We start from the raw sequence: 13860 nt of genomic DNA, 5'->3' as shown, positions 1-13860 counted from the left end.
CTCTCCCTCTCCCTCTCCCTCTCCCTCTCCCTCTCCCTCTCCCTCTCTCCCTATCTCTTCTTTCCTCCTCTCCACATTATACATACATATATGTGGGTATATATACATCTATTTTCACACATACATATTCATATATTTATAAATATTTTTGTACAGGTACCTCCTTTGCCTGCCCCTCTCTTCTCTGTCTCTCAATTTATATCTATATATACACATGTAAAATATATATATATATATATATATATATACATAGGGGACAGCTAAGTGGCTCAATGGATTGAGAGCCAGGCCTCAAGATGGAAGGTCTTGGTTTCTAATCTGACCTCAGACACTTTCTAGCTGTGTGTCCCTGGGCAAGTCACTTCACCCTCACTGTATAGCCCTTTTTAGTCTTCTGCTTAGAACCTATACACAGTATTGAGTCTAAGAGGGAAAGTAATAATTTTTAAAAAATATATGCATATATTAAAATATATATGGGCATAGATATTTAAAAATATATGGGCAGCTATGTGGCATAGTGAATAGTGGGCTGGGTCTGCAATTAAGAAACTTGAATTCAAATATAGTCTCAGACATTTAGTATCTACGTGACTGTGGAAAAGTCACTTAACCCTGTTTGCTTTAGTTTCCTCAAATGTAAAAGAAGCTGGATAAAAAATTAGCAAAACTACTTCAATATAGAAATCTTGCTTGCCTGGGGCTAGAGGCTATGCCATGTGAGCTCTGGAAAGATGGCGGCCCAGATATGGCTCTGCTGTAAGAAGTGGTGCTGAGGAAGGAGCTCCAGGCCCCGCAGGCTGCCCTGAAGGCCATGCCACTCAGCTGGCTCAGAGAGCAGGTGGCCGAGCTCCAGCTCCGGCCTCTTTTCTCCCTACTCAACACAAATCGTCAGGAGCCAGCGATCTTGTGTGTGTCCATTCTGGAGAGATTTCTGCAAGCTATGGAACCAGTCTACATGGCCTGAAATCTCTGGGATGAACTGCACAGGGGATTCTCACCCAGGCAATGCCATGGTCAGTCCTCACTCTGGCCCAGGTTGGAAAAATGATAGAAAATTCTGAAGCTGCTCCCAGGATTTCTCAATAGTCCTGAATATGTTCAAGAAAATAATTTATTTCGTTGATGGAGGAAAATGAGCGAACGTGATCACAAAGCCACTGTCAAGAATAGTGCCAACTCAAGCTGGATTGGAGCTTTATTTGGAAGAGACCTGCTAGAGGATTGGAAAAATGTAGTGAAAAAAGTGACATCGTATAGCATGAGCCGATTGTGGAGATTTCCTCTGTGTCACCAGAGTCCTTAAAATACTGTCCTGACAGAGGATTAGTAACCCAGCTCAGGAGAGAGCTGGCTGGTGATGCTGTGCTAGTCAGAGCCACCTGGATAGACATGGTGACATCACAGGCATACACTCATCAAGGATGACCAATACTTTACCCAAGAAGGAGTAATGGATCATGTTTCTAATATCATCGTTGGGGCGGATTCAGATCCTTTCTCCAGTTTCTATTTCCTGGGATTTGTCCTTTTTTTTTTTAACAACCTGGCAATAGTGGAGAGCCCTCAACAGATCTGTGAATGATACCCGATCTTTGTAGAAACCTTTGAAATGGCAGAAGGTCAGAATCCTACCATGATAGGAGTGGCAGTGGACATCCTAGGGATCCTGGGCTCAAATGTTGAAGGAAAACAGGTTTTATAGAAAAGGGGAAGTTAATTTGAATATCTGCTGAAGAGTATTGGACACCATGCAAAGAATGCTTCAGTACAGCTAAAAATTAGTTGTTTGGATGTGATTTCATCTCTTCTTCATCTCCCATATGAGCAGCAGATTGAAGATCTTCTAAGAATGGTAGAATTCTGGTTCTCTTCTTTAAGTCAGGACCTATTGGAACATTTTAGAAGGATCAGCACCCAACCTCACTCAGCTGCATTATACTTGCATTAAAAGTGTTCATAGCCATTGCAAACCAACCCTGGGCTCAGAACCTTATGCTTAACAACCCACAGTTTGTGGACTATGTTATGGATTGATCTGTGGAACATGACAAAGCTTCAAAACTCGTGAAAGCCCTAGCAGACTCGAGAACAATCACAGAAATCTTCAGAAACCAATATTATTTAAGAATAAGACCTTATATGAGTGAAGGCCCATATTTTGTGATGCCTGTTTCAGCTACAGCTGTGGAAGGAGCAGAATAAGTTCCACAAAGTCCAATTTAGGAGGTCAGTCTTCAAGACCAACACATCTCTTCCAAAGACCTTTGGGGTTTTTTTGTTTTGTATTTAATGTAACAGAAAGAAATTACTTTTAACTATAATTGCATTTTTAATGAAATTATCACCTAGCTGCCTCCACATAGTAGGCATACATGATTATTTAACCCTTACCCTTTCTTCCCCCCCCCCCCCCAAGTAGAGGTATTTGGACTTTACTAGTCAGAATAGGCTTCCTCAAGGAAGTGAGACTTCAGCTGGACCCTAAAAAGAGTTATAGGATGACAAGCTCATAGTTTTGGAGCTAGAAAGGGCCTTGGACGTCAATCAAATCATTTAGAGGTAAAGGGACTTGTCCAAGGTGATATAGGTTGGAAGTGGCAGACTAGAGATTTAAATTCAGGTAATCTTACTTACCTAGCCCTGTCTCTACCTCATCATGAGTTTAGAAAGATGGAAGGGGAAAGAGAAGGGGAGCTATTGATGGTTCTTCATCAGGGGAGTGATGTGATAAAAATTAGTTTTTAGCAGAATATAAGTTTCTTGAAGTCAAGGAGAAGTTCACTTTTGTATTTTTATCTATAGGACCTAGCGTGGTGCTTGACAATCAATAGGATGCCAACCAAAATGCATTTACTAAGTGTCTGCTATGTGCTAGGCACTGTGCTAGGTGTTAGGATAACAAAGACTTTAATGCAACAGACCCTGTTATCAAGGAGCTTACATAAACTCTGCTAAATAGGAGTAATGAAGAATGAAACAGTGAGTTGGTGAGAGAATGTGCCACTTTCCATGAAACTTGTAAGCCTTGTTCAGGGAGTGATTGCATTCTTGGATGGCGTTCAAATGGGTAAGGCACCGTTGGGGTTAAAATAATATTGATGATAAGAATAATAGCTAGCTTGTATATGGGGATTTAAGACTTGCAAAACAAAGCCCTTTCCAGATGTTATCACCTGATCCTCATAACAGCCCTATGAGATAGGTGCTGTTATTCCTTCTCCATTTTGTGTTCCGTCCATTTGGGCCATGCCCAGTTCTTCATGACTGCCTGTGGGGTTTTCTTGGCAGAGAGACTGGAGTGGTTTGCCATTTCTTTCTCCTGCTCATTTTATAGATGAAGAAACTGAGACAAACAGACTTAAGTGACTTGTCCAGGATCACCCACCTAATAAGTGTCTGAAGCTGGATTTGAACTCAGGAAGATGAGCACCATCTAACTGCCTCATTTCCATTTTACAAATTAGGAAATTGAGGCTGAGAGAATTAAATGATTTGCCTGGGGTCATAGGGCTTCCTGATTCCTGGCTTCTCATTCGTTTTGCTTCATCATCTGTCTTAAAAAACGGATCATAAGGCAAGACCCCTGCTCTCCAGGAGCTTGCCACATGTAGAAAATGCAGTTTCAGCTCTGCAGAACTGAATGGTACCTAAACTATCAGATTTGCTTTGGCAATTATTATTATTGGGTAATGACCTAGAAGGTTGATGTCACCGTGTTCTGTAAGCCAGTGGTGAAGGGGAGGGCATCCTGCTTTGGCTCTCTCTATAGTGTATGCCCGAGTTTGCTGTGGGTGCACAAATGGAGAAGTCTGGGTTTCCTGAGCACCCCTGCCTTGGTAGACGTCCTCCATTGCAGCATGCAAGGAGAACAGAGTTGTTTTTCACTAAATGTCTCATCTTTAAAGCTTCCTTCTTATTACCACTTAAAAATATTGATGGAATATATTTTCATAAACCCGGACCTGATGATGGGGAGAGGAACTTGATAATGACCAGCTGATTCAGCCACAGCGCCTCCAACTAACTAGAGCCAAGGTCCAGCTTTCTGTGATAATTGGGAGCAGGGATAGTTTAGACAAGTTGTTCACAAAGAATTCCAAAACTTTGTTAGTCCTTAGTTCAAACCTCTTTTCCAGACAACCTTATTATGAAAACTACTCACAAGTTACTTCTTTACTACCCTGGAGAGCTGGTAGATGAGCCAGCATACTTAAGGCTTTCCCAAGAGCATATCCCAGGTGAGGTGAAGTCTTGGGATACTCATGGTCTTCAAAGGATCTTTAACAGATTCCCAATCTAACAAGATTCCCTAAAATCAGACTCCATTGGAATTGTTCCTTCAAATGGCAGATAGATTGGTATAGGGAATAAGGGCTTAGGATCAGGAAGACCTGAGTTCAAATTTCACCTTCAGATTTCATTAAATGACTAGACAATCATTAAATGACTAGACAATCTTTGAGCCTCAGTTTCCTCATTTGTAAAATAGGGAAGGTTTACAGAGTTGTTGTGAACATCAAATGAGGATATTATATATATATATGTATATGCATATACATATATATACACATGTAAAGCACTTTGCAAACATTAAAGTGTTATATAGTTCTTAGCTATTATTATTTCCAGGATTTCCTAAACTATAGCAGGATTAGGACAATGGAAGGAAGAGAAGAACATGTTTGTTTTTCATTTTTTACATGTTTTACTAGTATCCTTTATCTTCACTTTAGTCATGTCTATATACGCCCTTTCTCTCTGTTCTCTACAAAAGGAGTTTTCCTTTATAAGAAAGAAAAAAAAGAAGGAAAACCAACCACTATAGCATCTGGTAGCTTATGCAACATTCCATTCCATTCCCGTTATCCCCCACCTCTCTCCTGAAAGGAAAGAAGATGCTCTTTCTTCCTTCTTTCCTCTGCCTATTAAAATGACTCAGCATCCACTTCATTTTAATGTTCTTTTCATTTACACTATTATAGTATATTGTATATAAATTCTCTGTACTCTTCTTCCTTTAGTCTGTATCCGTTCATATAAGACATAAGACAATATATTTTGGGCTAGTGGTAGCTTAGATTTTAAATATCTTCCTTCAAGGGCCCAGTGGATGAAAATTGTATAGTTGTATACATTGTATACAATTGGATAATTGTAAAAAAAGTTGAGAAAATATGTATCTCAGATTTTAATCTAAGATTTTAAATTCCATCCCTCATGGGACCATTAGATGATAATCTGTATAAAATAATGAGAAAATATGTACCTCAGATTTTAATTCAGATTTTAACCTAAGATTTTAAATACCTTCCCCCAAGGGACCAGTGAATGATAAGCTGTAAAAAAAATTAAGAAAATATATATCTAAATGCTCCTCTGTTATATTCCCAATTTTTTTCATTTTTATTCATGATTAGGTTCTTTTACCAATCAATCAATAACCATTTACAGTGACCTACTTTGTGTCAAGCACTGTCTGTGGTACTGTATATTTAAATACAAAGACTCAAACAATTCTTACTCTTAAAAAGCTTGCCTTCTGATGGAAAAGTTGTTTAATCTTCCTATATTCTGCTCAGCCTTGTTATTTCCCTTGCCTTATTCCCTTTAAGATTAAAATTCTCTGGAGACTGTATATTAACTTATAATTATTTATTGAATAACAAAAAGCAGGGCAGAGAAAGAAAAGGCATATAGACACATGGCGAGCTCTCCCCTTCACAGCCTTCTTCCCTAGTTAACCCAAGCTTACGGTTCACCTCAAGTCTCTGTTCACTGTTGCTGCTTGGCTAGAAAAGAGAGCGAGTCTTCCTTGATCTGTAACTTATACCTCCCCTTCACTGTGATATCACTTTTTTTGGGTCTTCCTGATTGGACAGGCTTGACCTCAGTCTGGGTCAGAAGTTGGTCTTCTTGGACACCAGGGAACCAGGAGGCTTCTGGCATCCTCCCAGAATGCTGTTGTGTCCTCCTTATCCAGATAAGCCTCAAGTGTTGTTTTTAATCCAGTCAAAAAGTGGAGGTGAAATCAAAATGGATTTTCAAATTCAAAATGAAACTTTCCTTTTAAAAAGGAAAGAGGGTAAAGATTTGTGTCAAAATATCATAGTTGCTCCTCTGATTCAGTGGGGAGACTTGTTGGTTTCCCCAATGAATCATTCCAAATATAATAACTATACATATCAAGATTGTTTCACCAAGATACATAAGAGCCCCCCCAAATTATACATTTCATGGAGAGACTAACACATTTAGGTTGTTTCTTAACGTATTAAAAATAATTGATAGATACATTGACAAGGAAACCATCGGGGGCATTTCTCTTTTCTGGCATAAGAATTTTATGATCAAAATAAAATAGTGCATGGGAAGGACAAAAGTGAATGGAGGACCCATTCAATCCCCGCAGTTCAGTTTGTTATATCCAGAGGCTCACTCAGAGTCTTATGATGTAGTGACTGATTTCTGGGGACATCTTCTATTGCTGTCATCTTTTTAGCCCATCTGGAATCGTGATGATCCTCACAGCATCTTCTCTGGAAGATCTGCTTTCCTAGTCTAGGTGGTATCTTTCTCTAAAATTGCTTTAAAAAAAACTTTAGTTTATGGACCTTTAGGATAACTTCACAATCTCCCCTCAGGAGGGGAAGATACTACCTAGGATCTAACCCAACATATAAGCACAAAATAACCTGATGGTAACAAAATAGTGTTCCAAGTCTCCAGAAAATCCATGTTACAGGACTTTTGTACATCATAGACAGCTTTCATGAGTTGTTAGGGCCAAAAAAAAAAAATCCATCATTGGCTAACTTGCCTTCTGTCCCTGAGTCTTTCTGCACTTGGGGCGACTGTTCCTTCAGAACAGACATCCATACGGGTTTATTTCTGAGTCATTATTGGAAATCTTTCCAGCATGGTTGATCCAGCCAGAGCTTCCTTTCTGTTGGCATTGATTTGAAAAGTACCAGGGTCACCTTCTTGAAATAGGTTTTTGAGGACCATCGTGGCATATCCCTCTTTCCTTTCTTAATTTATTTCCTGGTACCATTATTTGGAGATCCCACAATTATTTAGTAAGAAAGACGACTCTATAACTATTGCCCTTTGTATTGCACATGCATGTCCTGGCCTGAATCTCAGTGTTAGGCCATCACAAACTTACCCATCTAGTGAGAGTAGGATCTACCGTAGGATACGCACTGAGCATAGTTGCTGAACGAGATTCCTGGACTGGAGGGAGGAAGAGTCATGCTATTATAATACTTTCCCACCCTTCCCAGACCTGTAAGGAAAAGCACCAAGCCTTCCAGACAATCTATTTAAATCTTTCCCTTCTTGCCAAAAGTCTACCTTGGTCAGCTCCTCTATGACTGTTCCTCTGGATCAGACCCAAAGACAACAGGGTTGTAGCTAGTCTTGCACCCACCATGCTCCCTTCAGTGTAAATACTGAGTTATATACCACCTCTGTAAGTTGGGAACGTCAGGGCTATTACTCCTCGAGCAATTTCATCTGGCCCTACAGTGCTTGCTCTGCCAACACTGACATTGATTTTTTTTACATCTGTCATACCAAAATTCTGACTTTCTTCCAGACTTGGCCCATGGCCAGGCCTCTGACCACTGTTTATAGCAATGCCAATGTCACATAGGACAATGAACGCCCCTCCTCTAGAGATCAGGATACCTGAGCTCTAACTTTTTTCTTTGCCATTAACTTTCTTTTTGACTTTGATTTAAGGCCTTTAACTCTGTTGGGCCTTAGTAAGACTGGACCAAGTGGATTATGTTTGCTTCTTTAGCTGGTGATTGACATTGCTAATCTGTGGTTAACTTGTTAGCCATTATAATCCCTTCTGCCATAGAGTTAGTCCATTGTCCTTCTTATATTTGTGTAGGTTTCTTTATTTCAAAGATTCATCAATTTAGGTCTGGAAGAGAACTTTTAATCCAATCCTCCTTTTTTTTAACAGATGAGGAAACTGAGGCCTAATGAAGTTAAATTACTTCTCCAAAGTCACCCAAGTAGTAAATGGCAGAGCTGGGATTCAAAAGCAGACCCTCTGTCTCTAAAACAATTGTTTTGTCCATTACAGTTGACTATGTCACTCAAGTATACTATATTATAATAATATAAAATGTATTATTATAGCTACCATTTTAAAGTACTTACTAGAGATCAATATGGCTCAGTGGTTAAGAGCCCTGGGTCTGGATTGAGGAAAACAAGAGTTCAAATCCAGCCTCAGACTTTTCCTAGCGGTGTGACCTTGGACAAGTCACTTAATCTCTGTCTGTCTAGGAAACATCTAGGTGGCTCAGTGGTAGAGATCTGGACCTGGCATCAAGAAGATCTGAGTTCAAATCTGACCTCAGACACTAGTGATCCTAGCCAAGTCATATAACCCGTGATTGCCTGACAAAAGGATCCGTAGGATTGGAGAAAGAAATGGCAAATCACCTTAGTATCCTTACCAAGAAAACTGCATGGATGGCTGTGGTTCTTGGGATCACAAAGAGGTGGATGTGTCTGAACAACAGCAGAAATTGGTGCTTTATAACTGCTGTATCATTTGATTCTCATAACACCCTGGGAGGTAGGTGCTCTTATTATCCCATTTTACAGTTGAGGGAATTGAGGCAAACAGTGTTAAGTGACTTGTCTAGGGTCACATAACTAGGAAATGTCCAGAACTGGATTTGAACTCAGCTCTTCCTGCCTCCAGGACCAGCACTATATCTACTATATCAGCTCATTGTCTCTAGCTGTATTATTGAATAGCATATGTCCAGACCTTTTGGTTGAAATTTATAACATCTGACTATCAGATTCATTTTAAATTCTGATCAGTCCTCAAAAGTCACAGCCTTCTCCCCTTACTTGTTCCTATTTGGCATTTTAATCACCCACAACATGCAGCATTTAGACATAGAGAGGAAAATTTGAAGGCTGTCTCAAGACAATATTGATCTTTAAAATACTGTTTTGGGGAGTTCTGTGGTTTTCCACGATGCTAAATTTGTCTAGGAAACAAGAAGACCAAGCCTTAGAGATCTGTGAGTGCTTATAAGGATAACACCATTCTGGATCACACCCTCATAATGAGATAATTTTGACAGAAGGCAGTATTTGGGAGTGCATCCTTTGTCAGTGTCAGACCATATACGGCCGTTAAGATGCAGACTTCTGTACCGACGTAACTCGGAAATTAGTAATAAGCAAGTCATCCTGGTAAGATGTTATTCAGGGTATTTTACTTCTTGCCTTCTCAATGGGTATGGGAGGAGATGGAGACGGAAGCGGGGAGAGAATTTGGAAGGGAATTTTTTAAAAAGATGCTATTTAAAGAAGCTCAGTTTGATTTTTTTTATGATAGAATAGTTTGGCATCATTGTATTTTCCCCAAGAACTTTTAGACATCATGGAATGAAGTGGTATCGTGCTATATATAATGTATACCCATACATGCATATATGTATATATGCATGTATTATATATACACACCTATGTTCTGGGCAAGCTTAAAAAATAAATTTTATGTCATCATAGACTCATTCTTTTAGCTACAAGTGGGGGAAAGGGGAAAGAAAAAGGAATAACCACTTTTAAAAAAAAATTAAACCCTTACCTTCCTTCTTGGAGTCAATACTGTGTAAGGGTAGGCAATGGGGGTCAAGTGACTTGCCCAGGGTCACACAGCTGGGAAGTATCTGAGACCAGATTTGAACCTAGGACCTCCTGTCTCTAGACCTGGCTCTCAATCCACTGAGCTACCCAGCTGCCCCGGAATAACCATTTATTAAGCACCTTCTAAGTACTAGCGAGGCACTGTGCTAAGTGCTTTAGAAATGTCGTCTCATTTGATTGAGTTAGGGTAGACCCTGACTTAGTATGGGCACATGTTTTATCTGCACAAGAAATAAAATTCAACAAATATTTCCTGTCTACTCATGATATTCAAGGTGCTATACTAGCTATGGGGATGCAAAGACAAGTAATAAAACCAAGTCTTCGCCCTTGAGTTTGCTTTCCAGTGGGAGAGTACAAAATGTATGCATATAAATAATTTCATTGATCAAAGTAATCAAAATAATTTCAAGCTTGGGAGAGCAAAAGGCAGCCATGATTTAGTAGAGAAGCTCCTGGATTTGTAATCATAGGGTCAAGGCTTGAACTCTAGCCCTACCTTGGCTTGGAGTGAGTCATCTTACCAGCAAATTGAAGGATTTTTTAAAAAGTTATTTATTTTTTTATTTCCATATTGTTGATTCTTATAAATGAATAATCATATATAAAACCAAAACCCAAATAAACAAGTGATAAATCATATGCTTTCATCTGCCTTCCTACTCTAACAATTCTTTCTCTGGAGGTGGAGCGTGTTCTTTGTCCTAAGTCCCTCAGAATTGTCCTGGATCATTCTGTTGCTGTTAGTAGCAAAGTTTATCACATTTGAGTGTTCCATAATATTTCAGTTACAGTGTATAATGATCTCCTAGTTCTGCTTGTTTCACTCTGCTTCAGCTCATGTAGTTCTTTCCAGTTCTTTCTGAAATCATCCTGTTCGTCATTCCTTATAGCACAATAATATCCCATCACTATCATACACCACGATTTTTTCAGCCATTCCCTAATTGATGGATATCCTTAAATTGAATTATTTAAAGGAGATGATCCTTCAGGTTTCTTGCTGTTCTTGACCAAGTGGAATGTAGGTTTTTTCAAAGTTTATTCAGCTTCCACATTTTGGTGTCAGTTGAAGTGATAAGCTTGGATATACCTGTCCTCTCCTTTCCAGGCTTCATTTCATTGATTTAATGCAGTGGTTCCCAAACTTTTTTGGCCTACCACCCCCTTTCCAGAAAAAATATTACTTAGCCCTCTGGAAATTAATTTTTAAAATTTTAATAGCAATTAATAGGAAAGATAAATGCACCTGTGGCCATCACCACCTCCCTGGATCGCTGCAGCACCCACCAGGGGGCGGTGGCGCCCTCTTTGGGAATCACTGCATTAATGTATCTAAGAAATATTGTGCAAGAGGCAGCATGGTGAGTTGGTCTTGGAGTCAGAAAACCCTGGGATTTAGTTCCCCCTGATGCGTTCTAGCTATATGGCCTTTGGCCAATCTCATCCTCTCCTCAACCCTGGCAACATACAAAGGCTAGAAGAGGCAGAAACAGGTCCAGTCCGCACTGGTAGAGGGAGATTCCCCAATGAAATCACTGTTCTGCTTTTAAAAAAAAAAAGCAGGAAATTGCAGTGGTTGTGGTTTGTCTTGTTATTGGATCAAATGAATGTTTTCTGGAAGCAATGTTGTCACATTGTTTTGTTTGGATGTTTCGCCACTTTTTGGTAACAAACTTCCGTGAAGGACTGAGCAACTAGACAAAACCAAGGATGGAAAGAAATGCTCCAAAAATATCATGAAGCCTAACATTTTAGCACAACTGCCTGCAGGGTGGTTTGGGGAGGCCGCAGTGTAAATAACAGCCAGTGTGGCAGAGGGAAAAGACCACAGGACTTGGAAGTACAAATTCTGGCTTTGAGTCTTGGTTCTGCCACTTCATAGCTTTCTTTTCTTTTCTTTTCCTTTTTTTTTTTTTTTATATTTAGGGCCTCGTGTATATAAAAGGGGCAGTAATACTTGCTATCCATATCTCTTTTTCCTTCCTTATGAAGGAAAATACCTATCAAGCTGACCTATTAACATTTGGCTTGTGTTGTTACTTAATATCTGTTTAACATGGAAAATGTATTTATTTGTTCATCCGATTTTAGTATATGTACTGCCAAAGAGAGCACCACTGCTGCATTTCGCAATCATTTATTTATTTATTTTTAACCCTTTATCTTAGAATCAATACTGTGTTATTGGTTACAAGGCAGAAGAACAGTAAGGGCTAGGCAATGGGGATTAAGTGGCTTTCCCAGGGAAACATAGCTAGATTGTGTTTGAGGCCATTTGAACCCAGGACCTGTCATCATCTAGGACTGGCTTTCTAGCCACTAAGTCACCTCATTGTCCCCTACTTTCCTGACTTTTTTTTTAAATTTTAAAATTCATTTATTTATTTAATTAATTTAGAATATTTTTCCATGGTTACATGATTCATGTTTTTTCCCTCCCTTTCTGCTCCCATAGCCAACAATCAATGCTACTGGGTTTTACATGTATCAGTGATCAAGACCTGTTTCCATATTACTAATTTTGTAATAGATTGATCATTTAGAGTCTACATCCCCAATCACATCCCCATTGAACCGTGTGATCAAGCAGTTGTTTTTCTTCTGCATTTCTACTCCCACAGTTCTTTCTCTGGATGTGGATAGCATTCTTTCTCATAAGTCCCTCAGAATTGTCCTGAATCATTACATTGCTGCTAGTAGAGAAGTCCATTACATTGGATTTTACCACAGTGTATTGGTCTCTGTGTACAATGTTCTTCTGGCTCTGCTCCTTTCGCTCTGCATCAATTCCTGGAGGTCATTCCAGTTCACATGGAATTCTTCCAGTTCATCATTCCTTTGAGCACAATAGTATTCCATCACCAATAGATACCACAGTTTGTTCAGCCATTTCCCAATTGAAGGGCATCCCCTCATTTTACAATTTTTTGCCACCATAAAGAGCATGGCTATAAGTATTTTTGTACAAATCTTTTTCCTTATTATTTCTTTGGGGTACAAATCCAGCAGTGGTATGGCTAGATCAAAAGACAGGCAGTCTTTTAAAGCCCTTTGGCATAATTCCAAATTGCCTTCTAGAATGGTTGGATCAATTCATAACTCTACCAGCAATGCATTAGTGTCCCAATTTTGCCACATCCCCTTTAACATTTATTACTTTCCTTTGCTGTCATATTGGCTAATCTGCTAGGTATGAGGTGGTACCTTGGAGTTGTTTTGATTTGCATTTTTTTAATTATAAGAGATTTAGAACACTTTCTCATGTGTTTATTGATAGTTTTGATTTCTTTATCTGAAAATTGCCTATTCATGTCCCTTCCCCATTTATCAATTGGGGGAATAGCTTGATTTTTTTGTATAATTGATTTAGCTCCTTATAAATTTGAGAAATTAGACCTTTGTCTGACATTTTTGTTATAAAGATTGTTTCCCAATTTGTTGCTTCCCTTCTAATTTTGGTTGTATTGGTTTTGTTTGTACAAAAACCTTTTCATTTAATGTAATCAAAATTATTCATTTTACATTTTGTAATATTCTCTATCTCTTGCTTGGTCTTAAGTTCTTTCCTTTCCCATAGATCTGAAGTATACTATTCTATGTTGGCCTAATGTACTTAGTTTCCATCTTTATATTTAAGTCATTTACCCATTCTGAATTTATCTTGGTGTAGGGTGTGAGATGTTGATCTAAACCTAATCTTACCCATACTGTTTTCCAGTTTTCCCAACAGTTTTTGTCAAATAGTGGTTTTTTTGTCCTAAAAGCTGGAATCTTTGGGTTTATTGTACACGATCTTGCTATGGATATTTACCCCAAGTCTATTCCATTGGTCCTCCCTTCTGTCTCTTAGTCAGTACCATATTATTTTGATGGCCACTGCTTTATAGTACAGTTTAAGATCCAGTACTGCTAGGCCCCCATCCTTCATATATTTTCATTATTTCCCTTGATATTCTTGATTTTTTGTTTTTCCAACTTCCTGACTCTTAAAGAAGAATCCCATGGATTATTCTTCCTTTCTTGAAAATCCCAGGATGCTGGCCATCATTGAATACAAATGTTGATGATCTGTCCTTCCAAACTGATTATGGTAGGGTTTGTTAAAGATGGTCTTACACATTAGGCTTTCCCTTGGTATATGAGGGCTGGGTGAGGACCACAACA

At 39.0% G+C, this 13860-nt stretch overlaps 1 pseudogene; it reads left to right on the top strand.

The window, feature by feature from the left end:
* Window positions 1–2205, top strand: part of LOC123252318 — a 13984-nt pseudogene extending 11779 nt beyond the window's left edge.
* The last annotated feature ends 11655 nt before the right edge of the window (window positions 2206–13860 follow it).

Source organism: Gracilinanus agilis, chromosome 6 (genome assembly GCF_016433145.1).
Source record: "Gracilinanus agilis isolate LMUSP501 chromosome 6, AgileGrace, whole genome shotgun sequence".
NCBI lineage: Eukaryota > Metazoa > Chordata > Mammalia > Didelphimorphia > Didelphidae > Gracilinanus > Gracilinanus agilis.
The sequence above is the reverse complement of the archived record's forward strand: the minus strand, read 5'-3'. Positions and strand labels throughout refer to the sequence as shown.